The sequence below is a fragment of the Haliaeetus albicilla genome, chromosome 13, assembly GCF_947461875.1.
Source record: "Haliaeetus albicilla chromosome 13, bHalAlb1.1, whole genome shotgun sequence".
NCBI lineage: Eukaryota > Metazoa > Chordata > Aves > Accipitriformes > Accipitridae > Haliaeetus > Haliaeetus albicilla.
In genome coordinates this window covers 34,013,822-34,031,064 of record NC_091495.1, presented here as the reverse complement: position 1 = coordinate 34,031,064, position 17,243 = coordinate 34,013,822, and the positions used below count along the sequence as shown (strand labels likewise).

The 17,243-nt window shown below is 48.9% G+C and overlaps 1 long non-coding RNA gene across 1 annotated transcript; it reads left to right on the top strand.

Annotated features, from left to right (window-relative positions):
- The first annotated feature begins 6,443 nt into the window (after positions 1-6,443).
- LOC138688854 (uncharacterized) lies at positions 6,444-15,921 on the top strand. Its single transcript, XR_011327660.1, has 3 exons — positions 6,444-6,602; positions 10,445-10,543; positions 15,466-15,921. It is a non-coding gene; the product is annotated as an uncharacterized lncRNA (long non-coding RNA).
- The last annotated feature ends 1,322 nt before the right edge of the window (positions 15,922-17,243 follow it).

Here is a 17,243-nt window from a genome sequence, read left to right as displayed (position 1 = left end):
GAGCTGACAGCAAATGTAACTGTTCAAGTCTTATGCGCTGAACCTAAAAATTTTCAAGGTGACTGGCTTGGCTGCGGGACAGCTGCCATTTTGTGAAGTTGGTACAGAAGGCTTCGGAAAAGAAGTGGATCCTGAGCTCCCACTGAGACTTATTGTCTACTTCTTAATATTTTGTTGTTCTTATTTTTTTCTCTCAAAACTGATTCTGACTCCCTATGGATATTTAATTTTCTCTATGAAAATAATGTAGCAGAAATACCTGCCCCCCTTTGGTCTGAAAATTTGAGCTATGAATCTCACATAAACAGACTGGCTTTTCCTTATGTATTTCAGCACTTGCATTTCTAGCCCCAGCTGGAGCTCAAAAAGCCAAAACACATGAAAAATAATGTTACCTGGATGGTTTAAAATCTCAGAAATGGCTCTGTTGTAGTGGTGTCTGGAGCATAAAATTCCAGGGAGGTGCAAAGTCCTCTGGAGGTAATGCATATCTCACCTCACTGAGAATATCTTATCTTGGCAGGTTGTGTCATGTCAGAGTAAATAATGCCGAAGTGCATTAAAGAATCTGGAGACTGGATCTGTCTTCAATATGGAAGATCTGTATCACGCCACTATTCCCACTTACTTGCATCGCTGCATTAGAGGGTAATTCTTCCGAAAGCATCAGAAATGCATGTCTGGGGACCCTAAAAAAGGCAGTTCCGGGGAGAGGGTCTTGAGGGGAGATGGTTGATACAGCCCAGGCTGAGAGAGAGCTCACCTCCACTCTCCAAAATGCCATTCCAGGTGGTTTGGGGGTGGGGGGGAGTGGGGGGTGGATAAGGGAGGGAGACGTATTGACATGTGGGTGATGGTGGTAGGAGGGTACAACTCTGTGGGTACAAAACTGGGTTTTAACAGGCAGGCAAAAATTTCTGGTGCACTTTCCATTGCTTTCAGTGAATTTCTGTCACCTCAAAATAAGGGGGAGGTCCTGCAGCAGCAGGACCATGGCAAAAAGAGGTATGGGCACATGCGCACGCACGCGCGCACACACACGTGTATACGAATATATGTATGAATATTTCTATATGCATACAAAGGGAGTCCCAGCAAGGCTGTGAGGGCCAGTCAGCTTCACGAGGGACCAAGGAAGCAAGAAAAAAGAAGGAAGACAAGAGAAGGAGACAACATTACAGATCATTCTGCCCCTTCTGCCCCCTCCCAGGATTCAGACAGACTCCAGGCAGCCCACGTTCCCCCCTCACTGAGCGAACGCCCTGTTCTCTCAGCCGAGGTATTAATAAAGCCAACTTGCTTTTTTGGAATTAAGGAAAGAAAAGCAGATGTTGAGCTGAACTGACAGCCCTTCAGGAAGTCTTAAAATCCCCCAGAATTTTTTAAAGAGGAAACAAGGTTTGCAATTAGCGAACTACAGCAGGTTAAATGGTCCAATTGCTATTAATGCAATTATAGTCAAGGTTGTGATAGCTCTAGTGTCTTCTTGAAAACTCAGGCCTCCATTTCATTAAGCCATTCAGTGCCTTTGTAATACTGCTTCTAGCATTAAGCAAAAGGAAATGTAAATTGTGGATCAAAAATCTTACAGGAGCGGCCCATATGCTCTGAAGTGTGAGCGTACGTGTGTCTGGGATGGGACTAGAAGGTGTTTGAGGAACTTTTGGGTATGTCCTGGAGAGTGCATAGCTTGGTGCAACAGAGCAGCAGCTTCAGCAAAGTCACTGTAGCAACTCTGCTCGGCAAATTAGTGCCTACACATAGATGCTGGGTTACTGACAGGAGTAGGGTATAATAACAAGAATATGAAGCTACCTTAACACTGGTGTCACCACTGCTTGTGCTGCAAGAATGCATGTCGTCCCTCTGCACCTTCCATATGGCAGACATTTTAAAAATCCAGTGATTTAACAGGTTCCACTGTTTCCATCTAAATTCCCCATTTCAAGGGTAAGGAGTGACCCTTTGAATCTTTCAGCTGCAAATAGCAAAAGGAAAATCAGTGTCTACCACAGGCTGCAGCCTTACCCTCTAGCCAAGCAGCACTTTTGAGTCCTTTCCATCCAGCCACCTGTTTCCACAAAACCCATATGAACTTAAGCTCTTTGGGTCAATCTGGGCTCAAGTGAGCCTATGGGTTTGATGCTTACAGGCAGAGAGACAGACAGGCAGAAAATGGTGAGCTTTGCCATAAATTGCAAGAACTATTGGCATACAACAGCCTTATTCCTCAGCTTTTGCCAGTAAGTATTAGGGTGTTTTGCTCCTTGTGATGTTTAGGCCAGGCCCACCATCCATTACTTCTTCACACCCACTCTCCTTTACAGCAAAATAAGCTCAGAATAGTACTCTCAATGGGTGGCTAATATCTGGGCCTAGGGCTCCAGTGCGTTTGGGGTTTGGATCCTGGCTGTGTTGCTGACATGATTTATGGTGTTTGCTGTTCAGTTTGAAATGCCAAAGACATCCATCAAGCTCTATAAAAAGGCCATTCCATCCTTTTCTCTCTCCAAAGCATTTCTGAAGAGGTATTTTTGGCTGCTAAGTGTACCAACCAACACATCGCTTATCTGAAAAACAGGGACTCCATACACAAAAAAGAGGATCATTGAGATCATTGAGATCACAGCTCATACATCATAAATAATAAGTTGTTTTTCCTACAAATGCAAAAGAAATGCCACATACATTTATTTTGTTTTATTAATCTCAGTTGAATTTTGTAATGAAACTTTTCCTGTAGGGAGTTCAATCCTTTTTTAATATCTTCATTTGTGGAACATTTTACCTTAGTGCAGTCAGTCAGATAGGTAGAAAGAATAATTGAATTTTTTTTCTTTCTATTTTGACTAGTAAGTAAAGGCATAAATGGACAAGATCATCATTGAAACAGAGACACAAACAGTATTTCCCAAGCTAAGCGCAAAGAGAAGCCAGCACTTCTGCATTTCAAGCATGTCAGGGAAATTACTGTGGAAGGACTGCTCTAATTCTCATTCCTATGAAAGGGCAAAATGGAAATTGCTGTTTTGGTATTCATGCGCATCACCTAGCACAGCAGGATCTTGGTCCTGACTTAGAGATTCTTAAAGGCTACCAAGCAAATAAATATTCTTTGCCATGTCTATTCATTTTCATGAAACATCTTTCATCCAAAGGCTTTTGAGGGTTACATCCAAACCGCGTAGCAGAAGCATCCTACAGGGAGGGTGCTCCAGGTATCTAGTGCCTTGAACATCTGGACTAGGAGGTGGACAAAATGTGGAGCAGCTATCTAACTGATGTGTTTCAGCTTATGGTGAGAGGTGGTCGGGCTGACCTGGCTGCTCCTGTTGTGGCTGTCTAGCCGGGAACAGCAGATGTAAGGAGTGTGCTTTCTCTGTGCTGCTGCAGATCTGGTTGCCCAGAAATGACCTGAGGTTATGACTCAGCACCTCATACTTCTGACTTAAATTTGGTCTTCATTAGGCCAGTTTTCAAATCTAGAACAGCACCACTGATGAAAAGACAAAACCTGAAGTTCAACTGTAACTTTGGTGTGCAGTATGGCATAAGTATATATAGACACCCCCAAACACCTCCAAATGTGGGAAAGTACCTGCTGTAAGATTAAAGTGGCAACTTGCTAATAAAAGGTTGGGATCATTGCTAATGAAAAGCAATTTTTCTTTAAAAGTTGCAAAGCACAGAAACCAATTGCATAATGAAATCTGGAGGCTGCCCATTGGAAATGCCAAGGCTTTTTGTGCCCTATCATGCATGGCAGGTACCTGGCCATTCTGCCTTAGAAGACAGCACTGTAAACTTCCCAACAGAAATCAAGTTTTACCCAGCCAGGCAGGATAATGTAGCCATGACAGCATAGCCATGGTGCAGCACAGCCACCTTGAGTGGCGAGGGGGAGCATTCCCTTTCCTCCTCCTCCCTGGTTCTGCGATGGTGGAGTAGGATGTGGATGTGGGCACCTGATGCTCCCACAATCCCGGCAGCTGCGTCTTGCTACCAGGGCCAGCACGCTAGAGGAGGGCCATGGGCGAGCAGGAGCTGGGAGTCATGCTGAAGACGTTCAGGTCCTTAATGGTGTGGTTAGGGAGCGGAGCCAGGAGCTAACTGCGTTAAAGACCTGGTGTGCTCCTGGTATGCTTGGTCCTGGAGCCGGGAAACCAGAGTGTGCGCTCAGGCTGTCGTCACAGCCTATGGAGACATAGTGCGGTGAGGTAATGGGAACATTGGGAAAAGCCATCCTTGGGAAATGGCTTCATAATATGCCCTGAGTCCCTCAGTCTTGCCTGAAAGCCTGGGCTTCCCTTCTGAGGAACATTTATGCGTTCATATCCAGGGCTGTGGTGGTGATGCCCTATTGCACATGCTGTCTCTATGTTAAAAGGGAGACATGAAGGGCAAGGCGAGTGGCGTGCTGTGTCATTCCAAGGGATGTGTGAGATTTCGCTTACTCACAAGCAGCACAGATGAAAACAGAGGGTACAGACATGCCTGTGGTGCGTTCAGGCCTATTGGCAATTGATTTGGGAAAATGCACGTTTCCAGATGTCTGGAAGTTCTGGTATGTGTGCTATAAACCAAAGGTACAATAGTGGATGAGGTGTCTGCTCTTAATGCAAACTTGTATTGTGCCAGGATGCTGTACTAGCTTTAATCATCACTAGGTAGAAAGCAGGTGATTAAAGTCTTGTCACTTTATTGGTTTGCCTGAAACTGAAAGAAAAGAAAATATAGCAGACCAAAACCATTTAATCTGAAGCAAAGTTAAGGGGACAAGTTAGCGAAAGAAAAGCAGTTGTTTAAAGGTGTGAAAGTGCTGAAGAGAGCCAAGTTACAAGGGGTTGTCCATAGATGTGGCCAACTTAAACAAGAGAAGCTGGTGACTCAGCGAGGTCCCACCTCCAGTGTCATTCATAAACCCAGCCCATCCCTGGACAGCCACGCAGCTTTGATCGTCTCCTGTTTAACTTGGCCTTTGGATGACTAACTCTTCCAAAAGTTGGCTCTTTAGGTAGGTATCACACCTTAAAATATCTGACCCTCTTTTATAGATGAAAAGTACTCTTTTATTTGATTTCTTTGTGCTGCCAGCCTGCATCATTGGGTTTGGGTTGGTCCTACCAGAGGCAGGCGTGTTTCTTGCTGGCAGAAGACAGTAGACCCAGCAGTGACGAAGCTGCCACACAGACTTGGAGAAAAGTCTGAGTTCATCTCCTCCTTTGTAGCCTGCTTGCTTTAGCTGGAATTTGGAAGAGTGGCAGAAGATTACCAAAAAACCCACAGGGGGGAGTCCAATTTCAGAACTGAGATCCAGACACCAAGGCCTTGAAGACTCAAGTGTCAGATGATATCCTTGGGGAAGGTTGTTTCGCAGTGTTTTGGTGGCTGTATAGAACAAGTAGTGTCGAACGTCATCAGCATCCAAGAAGTTGTTTTCCCCTCCAAGATTATGTGATTGAAAATGAAATAGCTATTTCATTTTCAATGAGATTTTCCATCAATTTTATGGGGAGAGGTTGTATTAAAAACAAACCAAAAACCACTTCCAGGAGCTCAGCACCAGCACTGTGCTACTCCCAGAGCTTGCAAAGAGTCCTGTTTTCAGCTTTCCCAATTTATTAACCAAGCTGAGAAAAACAAGGATGAGTTTTAGAGTAGCAAGTCTGAAACTTGCATTGGATGTTGCTGTTTCAGGAACAGTTTATCACCTCTGTAGGGTGGCTGCTCAGGCTCCTGGATATCCATACCTGAGGAAAATCCACTAGCACCTCAGACTGAGGGTGCTGAGCCCCAGCTCTTGGCTCTGCTGGTAGGGTGGATCATGCCACTCCACTGACACTAAGAGCTTGGGGCACCGTTGACTGTGACCTGGTTGCCACAACTCAGTGGAATCTGTCAGGTAGGTACTAACTTAGCATGTAAGTCGTCTTAGCCCTCCTCTACGTGACTTAATTTAAATTGCCATGGCAGTGAAAGGAATAAACTTTGATCCACCTGGACCCTGGGTCTAGAAACACCCACTGGCTTGATTTATGTCAGCATGGTGGCAGGGGCTAGAGGTGCTTGGGGTGACCTCCGAGGCAGCCCTCCGTGCTGCAGGCAAGTCCTGTGCAGGCTCCTTCTCCTTCCTCTGCCCTCATGGGGACAACCACAGGCTGAAATGTGACTTAGGATCTCCCCATGCAAGATATTCCTTCCTTGGGGATCTGAGGTAGCCTTCCTGGCCAGAGCCAGGTGCGAGCAATCCCGTTTGCTCTGGGAGCACAGGAGCTGAGAGCCACTGCTGCAGAAATGCACCAGGCGGTGAATCCCCACCGGTCACCTCTCAATGTGCTCGTGGAGTGAGAAATATTGACAGCTCCTGTGCAGCCCCATTCTTCAATGGGGGCTGGGAGATTGCTTGCACGTAACGCTATCGTTTTGGGAGGGCCAGCCTCTATCGTGCTAGCGGCAGGCAGTGTCCATCCTGGCTTCCAGCTAAGCCTGTGAAGGGTGACATCATGCAGGAGGCACTTCGAGGTGAGCGCATGGGATTAAGCTGATTACTGGAGAGGAGCAGCCGGAGCAGCAGAGGAGCCCCCGGGGACTGAGTCGATAAGGTAAAGAATACATTCCCCCTGGTAAATGGAAAGCCCTCAGCCACCTTCAGCTTGGTGTCACGGAGCTCCGTCCTGGAAGCGGCATGACAGGGAGATAAACTGCAGCCACCCCAAGGGCTCTGTCAGAGCCTGCAGAGCCCAGTCTGGAGGCTGCCGCCTCCCTGCCCTGGAGCAACCTGGTATTTCTGTTAGGAGCAGACAGCTGTAGAAAGCACATGAAAACCCAGGACCATGCTGGGGACTGGAGAGGAAGCAGTTACCCCAGGCTGAGCCACCCTTGGTGCGGGGAAGGGTGCGAATGCCCCCAGTCCTGCCCTGAAGCCCAGTTTGCCTGCCCTGGTTCCTGGTTTGGGCCATACTCTGCATGCAACTGCCCTCTTCCACCCTTCTCCCATGATGATTTCCAGATCCCTCCTCCTACTGCTTATCAGCGTAGGTGCTGCTCTTGGCTGGGAGGTCCCATCTACGGCAGGGTGTTCCCATGGCTGGAAAGCTTGAGGACAGCGTCTCCCTACAGCCCTTCCCCTGTGTCCCCTTCTGATGCCCCCAGGCCATGCGATTTTCAGAGTCAGGGTGCTCAGGAGCCCGCTGAGGACCAAGGAGGGCCGAGAGCTCAGCTGCTCTGGAAAACAAGTCCCCGCGCAGCCCATGCCGGTGGCTGCCCTTTGGCAGAGGAGGGACCCGTGCTGCGCTGCGGGGGGGCCTGGCGTGGGCACAGGAATGAAAGGACAGCAATATCTCAGGCAGTCTGGGAGGCAGCGGTCCAAAATCCCAAGAATCAAACCAAAAGAAAACAAGCAAATAAAAAACATCGCTTCGGCTTCAGCCAGGAACCCAGGACAGTAAACAGAGGAGGCTGGAAAGCCAATATATTCTACCCTGGGGGAATCGGCTTTGCTTGAGTCAAAGAGGGAAGAAACGCATATAAAATAAAGAGCAAAGATGAAAGCCTTATATCCCAAGCACAAACCATCACGGACGTGATTGACAGTTTACATATTACATTTTATATCATTCCCTTTCCTCTCCCTCCATATTTTCTTTCTCCCCATTTCTCCACTGACAGCTCATATACACGCCTTGCGCCCTGCTCCTCCCTCGCGTCCTGCTCAGACTTTGAGCCAGTCCTTCCCCGGGTTCACACCCCACCACCCCGGCTGCATGCGGAGGAGATGGCAGGTCAAGGTCTGAGGTGTCACAAGTCCACCGAAAAAACTTCCCGTCATGTGCAAAAAAAAAAAAAACCCCAGCCTCTCTCCTCTGGCTTATTTGCTTTTTATTGAATCCGGTCAAATCACGATTTCCCCCTCCTCTTTCTTTTCAATAAACAATCAGCCCCGTGTCAACTTGATTACGAGCTGCTGATGCAGCATTGTTGAATCCAAGCCCTGAGTGTATGTTTTGGCAAAAACAGTGCTATTTTCAGCTAGGCGTACAAGGTGGCTTGCCAAGAGGCTCAGCTTTCTCGTGGACCCGAGGTGGGTTGGAGGCAGGGCTCCCTGCCCAGGCAGCAGGTCCTGGGTCTGCACAGCCCCCCTGGCAGGGCACTCAGCACCTTGCTGCTCCTTCTATTGCCTCCGCTTTGCTTTCCTCTCCCCAGGTAATGGACTAAGCCGGGTGGAGAGGTGTCTAGAAAAAGCTGCCTTCCCTTGAGCAGGACCACTCTGAGAATCTGCCGAGGCTTCTTGGTCCTGATAGTTAAAAGTGCCTTGTTTTGAAAAAATACCGCTGTGGTTTTGCAGCCTATAGGTACCAATGGACCACGTTATGAATGCTCGTGTGTTTTGAGGTGCCTCTCCAAAGCAAGGGCTGTTGTCTTTCCACATTAGGCACTGAACTGACCCAGAGCAGGGTCTCAGCAGGATCAGATACGCTGAGCAGAGGGAACGCAAGGAAACTACGTGCCGGTTCTGGCCACTCTGAGGGCAACCCCTCAGCACGTCGGCTCCCGAGGAGGTTTGCTTTGCCTCCCTACAACACGTAGAGCCCTTTTGCTCCTGTGGCCAGTGTACGTTCCTGGCACAGGAGCTCTGCGAGTCCTGAGCTGTGGGGCAGCCGAGGGGCAGGGCTTTACATTAGCTCCGGACCAGGGCAGGTGCCCTCCAAGTCAATTTTTTTATACTCAGACAGCACAGCCTTCAGGTCATCCCTCTGTTTAAACAGTATTTCTTTCTTTCCAGAGCAACGATGTATCCCTATCCTCCATTCTCCTCTTGGGCCACTTGTGCTTTTGGTGTCTATTTTTCCTCTTGCTGCTTTATTTTGGATGCTTTGTTTCCCATGGATTCAGTGGGCATGGGGGCCAGGTGTGTGAAACACAACAGTGAAGGCACAGACGTACAAATTAAGTAGACTGCAATTTGGGCAAAGTGACTTCCCACTTCTCCCATGACAGCCCTATTGCAGAAGTCTCTTTTCCCCAGGTGGCATGAAAAACTTGCTCCCTAATATGTTGACAACACGCAGGATTTGCAAACTGACTCTCCATACCATTCTTTTTGCTTTCTAACCAAATCCACTTTTTTTTTTTTTTTTTCCCCAAAGGGATGCTATAGGGACAGTGCACCTCGGGTGGTTTGCGGCAGGCAGGGCCGGCGGCTGGAAGGTGTGGGCAATGGCAGACCTGGCTGATGGAGGAGTGCCACCCTCCGCGGAGCTGCGCAGGGGTGGCCGTGCACGCGTGTACCTGCACGCGAGCACCCGGCTACGCCGGAGACCGCCTGTGCCTGTGCCTGCATCTCCTCTCGCTGAATTCCAGAGGCGTTACGTGTCCTGCGGAGAGGAGGAACTATTTATGCCACAGGCATAAATAAATCCACCGAGCAATAACACAGGTTGCTCAGGGCCTGAGCTCAATTCTGCTCCGGACAGGGACAAAATATCCCGCTGCCTTTGGTGGGAGCGGGGTGGGGGCCTCGGTGGGGTGATGCTGCAGGGGGGGACACGACGGCAAGCTGAGGGGACCACGGTGGGGTGCCGTGGGGCTGCTCCCTGTGTGCCCTCAGCAGCCTGGGGCAGGGTAGGCTCTCAGCGGCCCTGGGAATAGCCATGCCGGGTGCAGGGGGAGGCACGTGACAAAAAGTGGCAGCACACACCGCGACCCCTTATGCTCAGCAGCAGATGTCCTCCCTCTCCCAGCACCCTCTTGCAGGGCTGATTCACCCAGGAGGGAGAAGTCACCTTCCCTGGCACAGCCATGCTTGAGGACAGATGGGCAGGGATTGGCACGCTGACACAAGCCCGATGGCGTGTGGTTTTCGGCCGCTCTCGCCCGTAGCTCAGGGCACCCACCTCCCCAGAGGAGGACCCCCACGGCCCGCGGGGTGCTTCCCCACCTCCCAAGAGACCTCGCACCTCTGCCCCGCTCGCGGCACCGAGGGCGGCAGCCGGGCTGCCGTGCTCTGCTGGGTGCTACCCGGGGTGTCTTTGGTCGGCCATCAGCTCCTCCAGGACAAGCGGCTTTGCCTACGTGGCAGCAGCACCGTGACTCGCCTGCAGCGTGGATGTGCTGTTCACCCTGCTCCCCCAGCTGCCTCCCCCCAACAGCAGCTTGCCCTGACGCCCGCCTCGGCTTCGCTTCGTTCATTTGCCATTCCTCATACCATGATGCTGCTGCGGAGACCGAGGTTTGAAGGCGGTTTCAGCTGAGCTGTAGTTTTCCTTCCGTCCTGTAGCTGCAACTCTTAGTAAGTCGAGCTTACTTACTTATTTCTATGATTTGCTTTCTGATTTTAAATATAGATCTGGGTATGATAGCTTGCAAGGAATGTTTTATTCAGTGAATGCCATCTCTTTTCCTCTTATCAATTATTTTTAATAAATGTCTCTTTCTTATTATGCAGCACTGAATGCCGTTTCCATCTGTTTCCCTCTGCTGCTTGACTTTACATACCCATGTTCCTTGGGCACATGCAAGGTGTCTGTCATCTCCTTATTAAGTGGTAAGTTGTGTTATTTGCTAGTGACTGCTGGCACAGCCAGGGGGTTGTATTTCTGCCTCCTGATCACACAAGAAGCTTGAGCCAGTGCACGTTTGTACCTGACTGAGACAAACACACCAGCACCTCTTCTTGTGTGCAAGCTTGACTCTTGACAAGTAGAAAGCAGTGGCTTATTGGTTCATGGGAGACATGCGGAGCAATTACGATCACTACCAAAATGAATTTTTAAAAAATATAGTTTCTACATATTTAAAAAAATACACATTGTTTTCCCATATTTTAAAGGAAGGGTATGGCACCACTGCTTTTAACACGGGCCACAGGATGCCACCAAGCAACACCTGCGCAGAGCTGACATGACTTGGTAGCTGGCGTCCTCCATTAGAAATACATCCCTGGCGCGATTTATTCATTGACCTTTAGATACACGTAATGTAAGTATCCAACAGTTGGCTACAGTCAGTGGAGGGAAACAGGCATTTCTGTGCCCATGTTACCTCAAACCAGAACACGCCTTTAACATTAGGCGGATGAATCGTGCTTTACTGGTGTCTCCTTCTCTCTCTTGACTCTGAAGGGACCCCTGAGGTCAGGCTCAGACATAACGTTGCCAATCTGAAAATGTGAGTGATTTCATTCCTGGTCTTTCCTGGAAGACTTTGATGACCACAAACCTGTGACATTCACGACCTCCCTTGTTTTTCAAATCTGCCTTTTTTTTTCCTTCTTTGCTGGCTGAGTGGCACTCTCGTCTTCTGGCTGATTCACCACTCCCCTGGATATTTCCCAGCATGAAATTGTTCTCAGCAAGTGATGAATGAGTGCTCTGCCTTAACTCTGCCCAGAGCAAAGGGCACGGCTACCATACGCACCACAACTTTCAGAGTATGATGGATATGAGCTTTTACAGAAATCTTTATTACCCCGCCCTCCTTGCCCTTGGAACTGAACCTCTCACAAACAGTTTTCAATTTAATTTACTTTCTTAAGCAGAAAAAAAACGTGGCAAACCAAGCGTGATTCTGTTGCAGTGATTTTAAATTGGTGTAAAACCCAGCAGTGGGGTATGGATGGGCTGCTCAGCCAGGCAGAGTGTCAGAGCATCGCTGGACAAGCAGGGAAGACAACGACATTCCTGTGCTTTTGGCAGCACTGGCCTTCAGACTGCTTCCATGGTACAGGCTGTTTTGAAAACAAGCTGGTTTTACAACCGCTGTAAGCATTTGCTCTTCACTGGAACTTGGTATACAAAATCTGGCACGATTTTTTAAAAGTAAACAAAATAAAAAAAAAAAAAAGAAACTAGTCTTGTTTTTTGTTGTTGTAACAACAACAGAACCTAGTAAAACAAAGGAAACAAAGTCCTCTGGTGTTTAGTGACAACAGCTCCTGTACAAACTCTGGGTGAGACAGTTGCCCTTCAAAGTTGGAAGGCAGGGCTAGGGTGGGAGGAAAGCAACCGAAGAAGGCAGCTGCAGAGGAAAAGCATGACCAGGCTAAAGCTTCTGAAGCTGCTAGAGTGGTTCTTGGCACAGCTGCCAATGTTGTATGTGACTGTGGTCCTCATCTGTAGAGGGGAAACAAATTTTTAAGCTCTTTAGGGTGGCTGACCTGAAGTCAGAGATGGATCCCTGTGTGTTTACATGGAGGAAACCTGATCCTGGAGGAAGCTACTGTAATATGACCAGTAACTGCAGCTGAGGATGGGTGTGCAGGGCTTATGCCTTGACACTGACATCAGCAGAAAGCCACTCATGTGCTCCAAAATGCATTTACAAAGGCTTTGCATGGGACGTGTCTGAAAATATGGGTGCCTTTTCACCTTTCTTCCTCCAAAAATGAACTGTAGGGGACAGTCATGCTTGGGAGGGGGTTTTAATAGCCACAAGCAGCCAGGATTTGGGTTTACTGCAGTAGGCATGAGAAAGAAGAGGAGGTTGGAGCAAGGGTGAGGAGTAACTATGAAGCTGAAGGCAGGTAACACACTAACATGGTAACATAATGGTGTTAACAAAGCCCTGAAGCCCAGCCTCACCTTGTAACTGGGGCCAGATGCGTAGGACAGGTCAATACTTCTGGCCGGGCTGTAGAGTTGATGGTGCACTTGCTGCAGGACCCTCTGCGCAGGGGTTTGGGACCAAGGGGGTGTGCCAGAGTGCCCGAGCACTGCCAACGTGAGCGGGCAGCAGCACGTGAGCCAGCGCCGTCTCACTGCGGGGAAGTCTCTCTGCTGCAACGGCGTGTCTGTGGAGCCTCAGGAGAAACCTGGGGTCCGGCACTGGCAAGACAAAATACGACGAGTGGGTTAATTTGTCATGCTGCTCGTTTATTTTCATACACACAATGGCGATCTTGAACAAACCCTATCCTGTTTATGCTCAGGGGTTACGCTACTCGTTCTCTGCTCTAAAACTAGATAGGATGAGGAAGCCCCTGGCCTTCCAGTTAGCTAAGAGCTGAGCTTCTGACCAATGCGGCAGGTGCTACCACATCCTCAGCTGCACCGGTGGATTTGCCAAAGTATACACTCAGCAAAGAGTCTGAGAGTTCACATCAGGGATGGGTGACTTCCAGGAGGCTGGGCAAAGGGTTTGGGGGTGAAACCTCTCTGAACTCCGAGGCTGAGGCAGTGGAGCCAAGACATTACCTTGGGCCTTTATTCAGAGCTGTTCAAAACTCTTGGTCAAGAAATATGGCTCTTCATCACATGGAAGGGCTTTCTGCTTGGCTGTCCAGTGTTTGCAACTTTCAAGAGCCTGGACATTCTGCAAATAGAATTTCTGTATGAGAACGACGCCTTTCGGCTCACAGCCGCATTTGTCCTCAAGAGTTGCAATGATGGGTTCGGAGAAAGAGTTGAGCAATGAGTAACCAACCTAAACTTGGTAAGTTAGATGAATTTAGTACGTTAATGCACTACCAATACACAGTTAGGCCCAGCCACATTAATTTAAAGAGGTTCCTTGAAATAACTTTGCGCGCTTTGCTCTCTCCCTAACCAGTGGTGTGAACGATAAGAGCATCCTCACGCTGAATGCCACCCACCAGGGACAGAGTCGTGGACTGGTTTTGTCACCCCTGACCATCAGCTTCCTAAAAACCCGCCAGGTCTCCAGGGATGGGCCTCTAGGGCTTGCTCCTGAAGGGAAGGGAGCAGAAAAGAACATCTTATGCCAGCCTTGCTACTCGTGCTAACTCAGATCTTTTTGTTTTAATTGGTGCTGAGCTGTGTATAATCAATACCCTTGTTTAGACAAAGGCAGGGGAGGGAAAATTTGTAAAAAGCCCTGTTTAACAAAGAGCGTTGATGGACCAGCTAAGCATCCTTCTCTTGAAAACAAGTCACCAAATGAACAAACAAGGCGAAAGCAACAATCCGATTTTCATGCAAATTCTTTCCCTTCAAGAGGACTGCATGAGCACAAACAAAGATTAACGGCTAATGTTCATTTGCATACCCTAGGCTATCTCAAAGCACTTTTGAAACAATATTGCAAAGCATTTTTCTAACCAGGACTTGTCCCTTCCACTCTTTCCTGTACAGGTAAGTGCTATTTGCCCGCAGAAAGGGAAACTGCAGGTTACAGCCTCTATTGAGTTAAGACTCACAGCCTCCAGAGGGGAGCACCAAATGCCCTCACTGCCACACAGTGCTTGATAGGAGCAAGGAAAATAGCAAATGACTTGCTAAGAGACCATACAGGGAAACAGCAGAAAAGTTTTAAATAGTAACTGATGTCCTGTGCCCCTCTCAAATGTCCCTCAAAGCTCATCTAAGGGCATCTCCTGAAGAGTTCATGGGGAATATTTGCTTATTCTGAGACGACAGGGTGGTACAGCTTCACAGCTCAGAGCTTCAGCATTTGGAGGCCAGGTTTGGTATTTGAGTTGTGCCAAGTGCCACCCCTCTCCCCTGTTCATGACTCCAGCTATCCTTTAACTCCCTCTCCCCCACAGCCTGCAAACTATTTGCTGCCCTTTCACAAGCAGCCAAGTCAGGGTGCAATACTTGCTAGATTGGTGAAAATTTATAACAAACTCCCAGTTAAGTTGCTTGAGGAATATGTTGCTTTTCAAGACTCTCAAACTGGTTTCTGCATATCTCCCTGGGAAATGCAAAGGGGCATGCACAGAGAAAAAAGCTGAATGAAATTGCTGGTCTTTACTAGAGGTGCTAAATGATAATACAATATTTAATTCTTACTGAGAGGAGCAGAAAGCCACTCCAAAGTGGTGTTTCCAAGGATCTGGTTCATCTGCTTGATTCCAAATCAAATTTGCTGCCCACGCGTGTATTTTCCCATTGGTAGAAGAATTTTTACCATGCACATAATGGAGATGTAATTTAACAGTCACAGGAACAGTCACACTAGCGCCGATGGCTTCAGCCAGTCCTGCATCTGACAGTCCCTCCGTGCCTTGTGCCAGCAGAGTGGCAGGGAGCAAACTGCTCCCCAGAATGGCTCACGGCACTGTGGGCTCACTGGGCAGTGTGGGGACAGCATGAAGTTGTCATTCATGGGGTGCCGTGATGGCTTTTGCCCTGGAGATCAGTGTTAGGACTGTGGCACTGTCCATGGGCAATGGTGGCAATGGCATAGATCCATTTGTCCTGGATTTCAACTGGTACAACCAGTGGATCAGGAATACGCCATTATATTGCAATGTGCAAGCAGAGGCAAGGCCCCCTTAGCTGAAGGGGGCATTTGGTTTTGGCTTTTGCTCATTATGCTCTCGAGGACCTCCTCCTGGAAACTGCAGGCAGCAATTCTTCCCCTTCTCTTCATCCCTGGCTGCAGCTCAGGGGTCATAAGAAAGTGGGGTGGCATGCTAAAATCCCAGGCTTCACTCTGGGCAGGTTTTTAATAGGTTTGTTGCTGATGCAGAGCCCCGTGCTTGAATGTTCCCTTCTTCTCCTGCAGATGACATCATCTGGTGTCATGAAGGGTCTTTTCTGTCTTCGTGGCAGCAGCAGCGGGCGCTGGCTGGATCCGATCCCAGGGAAGCAGGTGCTTGCTCGGAGCTGCCCGTCCCCGAGCCGGGATGCTCTTGGCTGGTGGCACCGCGCTGCGCTTCCCTCTGAATCTCAATGAGCATCGTGGGACGTCAGGGGCAGGTGGGATGCTCTGATTGCTTGGATCCTTCCTATTTCTGGGCATGACAAGCAGTTCATTTCCCCCTCTCCTTTCATGTTCAGGCAGTGCTTTACACCGATTTCCCGTGCACATGTTTATCTGCCAGGCAGGGTAATAGAGCGGGGCCTGGGGAGTCTCCAGGGCTTTTGTAGGGGTTTGATATTGCTGAGCTGTGAGCACAGTGAGAGGCAGCGTGTGTAGCTAATCCTGCAATACAATAAACAGTCCTTCGTGGTAGATGTCGAATTTGCTAAATGTATGATTGTTTATTGTTTGCCTTTGTAATGATGTGCTTGGGGCTTGGGCCGATTTGGAAATATTAATAAACATGAGGGCGTTTCAGTAATGCACCAGACAAAATCCTCCCATCGCTCCCAGGAACACTAACACGATATGTTCATAAATGGAATGAAAGGGAGTTTTCTTCCAAGATTTAAAAAAGAGCTTTCTATTATCTAAGCTAAGTAGCAAAAGAGCTCACTTTTCGCACTGATACACTAACTGCAGATGGGTTCATAAGCTTCCCTCTGATGTAGCAAAATCAGATCAGTGTACGGCACAAGGAAACAGACATTAGCCTGTGCTGTCACTGAAGGGACAGCTCTTCACTGAGGAGGAATGGACTGGTGATTCACAGGCCTTTTGGCTTAGGCAAAACTGAGCAGCCAGTTTTATCTCAGCCTTTTCTCCCTGCTGGACCAGCAGCCTTTTGGCCATGGCTCTTTTATTCCTCTTGGTTCCCCATGCAGCGGTACATCTGTGCTACCAGCACTGCAGAGGGGGCGTATTCAAAAGTAACCATGCGTGAATGTTTATTCCCCAAAATCAGACTATTTGACCTGCACCTGGCAAGCTCCCTCCCTTCCTTCCAGCTTCCAGTCCATGGCATCACAACTTTTTGGTAATGGCCTATTAATCACCTACTGCTTGACCCCACGAATCCTGCCTGGTTTTCTCCAGAATACTTCATCATCTGCAAGCAGGACTTGGACCAGGCAGCGATGCCTCCGTCCAAGCTCCTCCAGATGCTGGGGCTTCGAGCCTTGCCAGTGCTGCGTGATTTCCGTGCATGCCATTAGACTGGGATGATGCACAGCTTGGCTGCGAGCTCACGGAGCGCAAACCCTGGCGAAAACCTGGCTCCCGGCCCCGGCGAGCGAGCATCCTCGCTGCCGTGCAGAGCTGCCATCTGGCAGGTCGGCCCCTGGTGTCCTCACCGCTCCAGCTTCTCAAGCCAGTGGCTTTTTTGGTTTGTTTTTAAATGAAAGCAAATGTTAAGCTCGGCCTGTGGATGATGCAGCCCATGGCTACCAGCAACACCTCTTTGTGTGGGGATTGCTGGGATGAAGGGGCTTAACTGAACACTGCACGGTAACCAAAAATAGCCCTAGCAGATGAGCAACGCGGTCTCTTTTCAGCCTCAAGGGCAAACCCCATCCTACCTCAGGGTGTTTGTGGTGCAAAGCACATTACAAAGTGTGCTCCGTGTCGGTGGGTGCAGGGTGAGGCAGAGTCTGTACGTACCGATGGCACTGCCTGCGCCATCCCGGGGAGCAGCGCGGGAC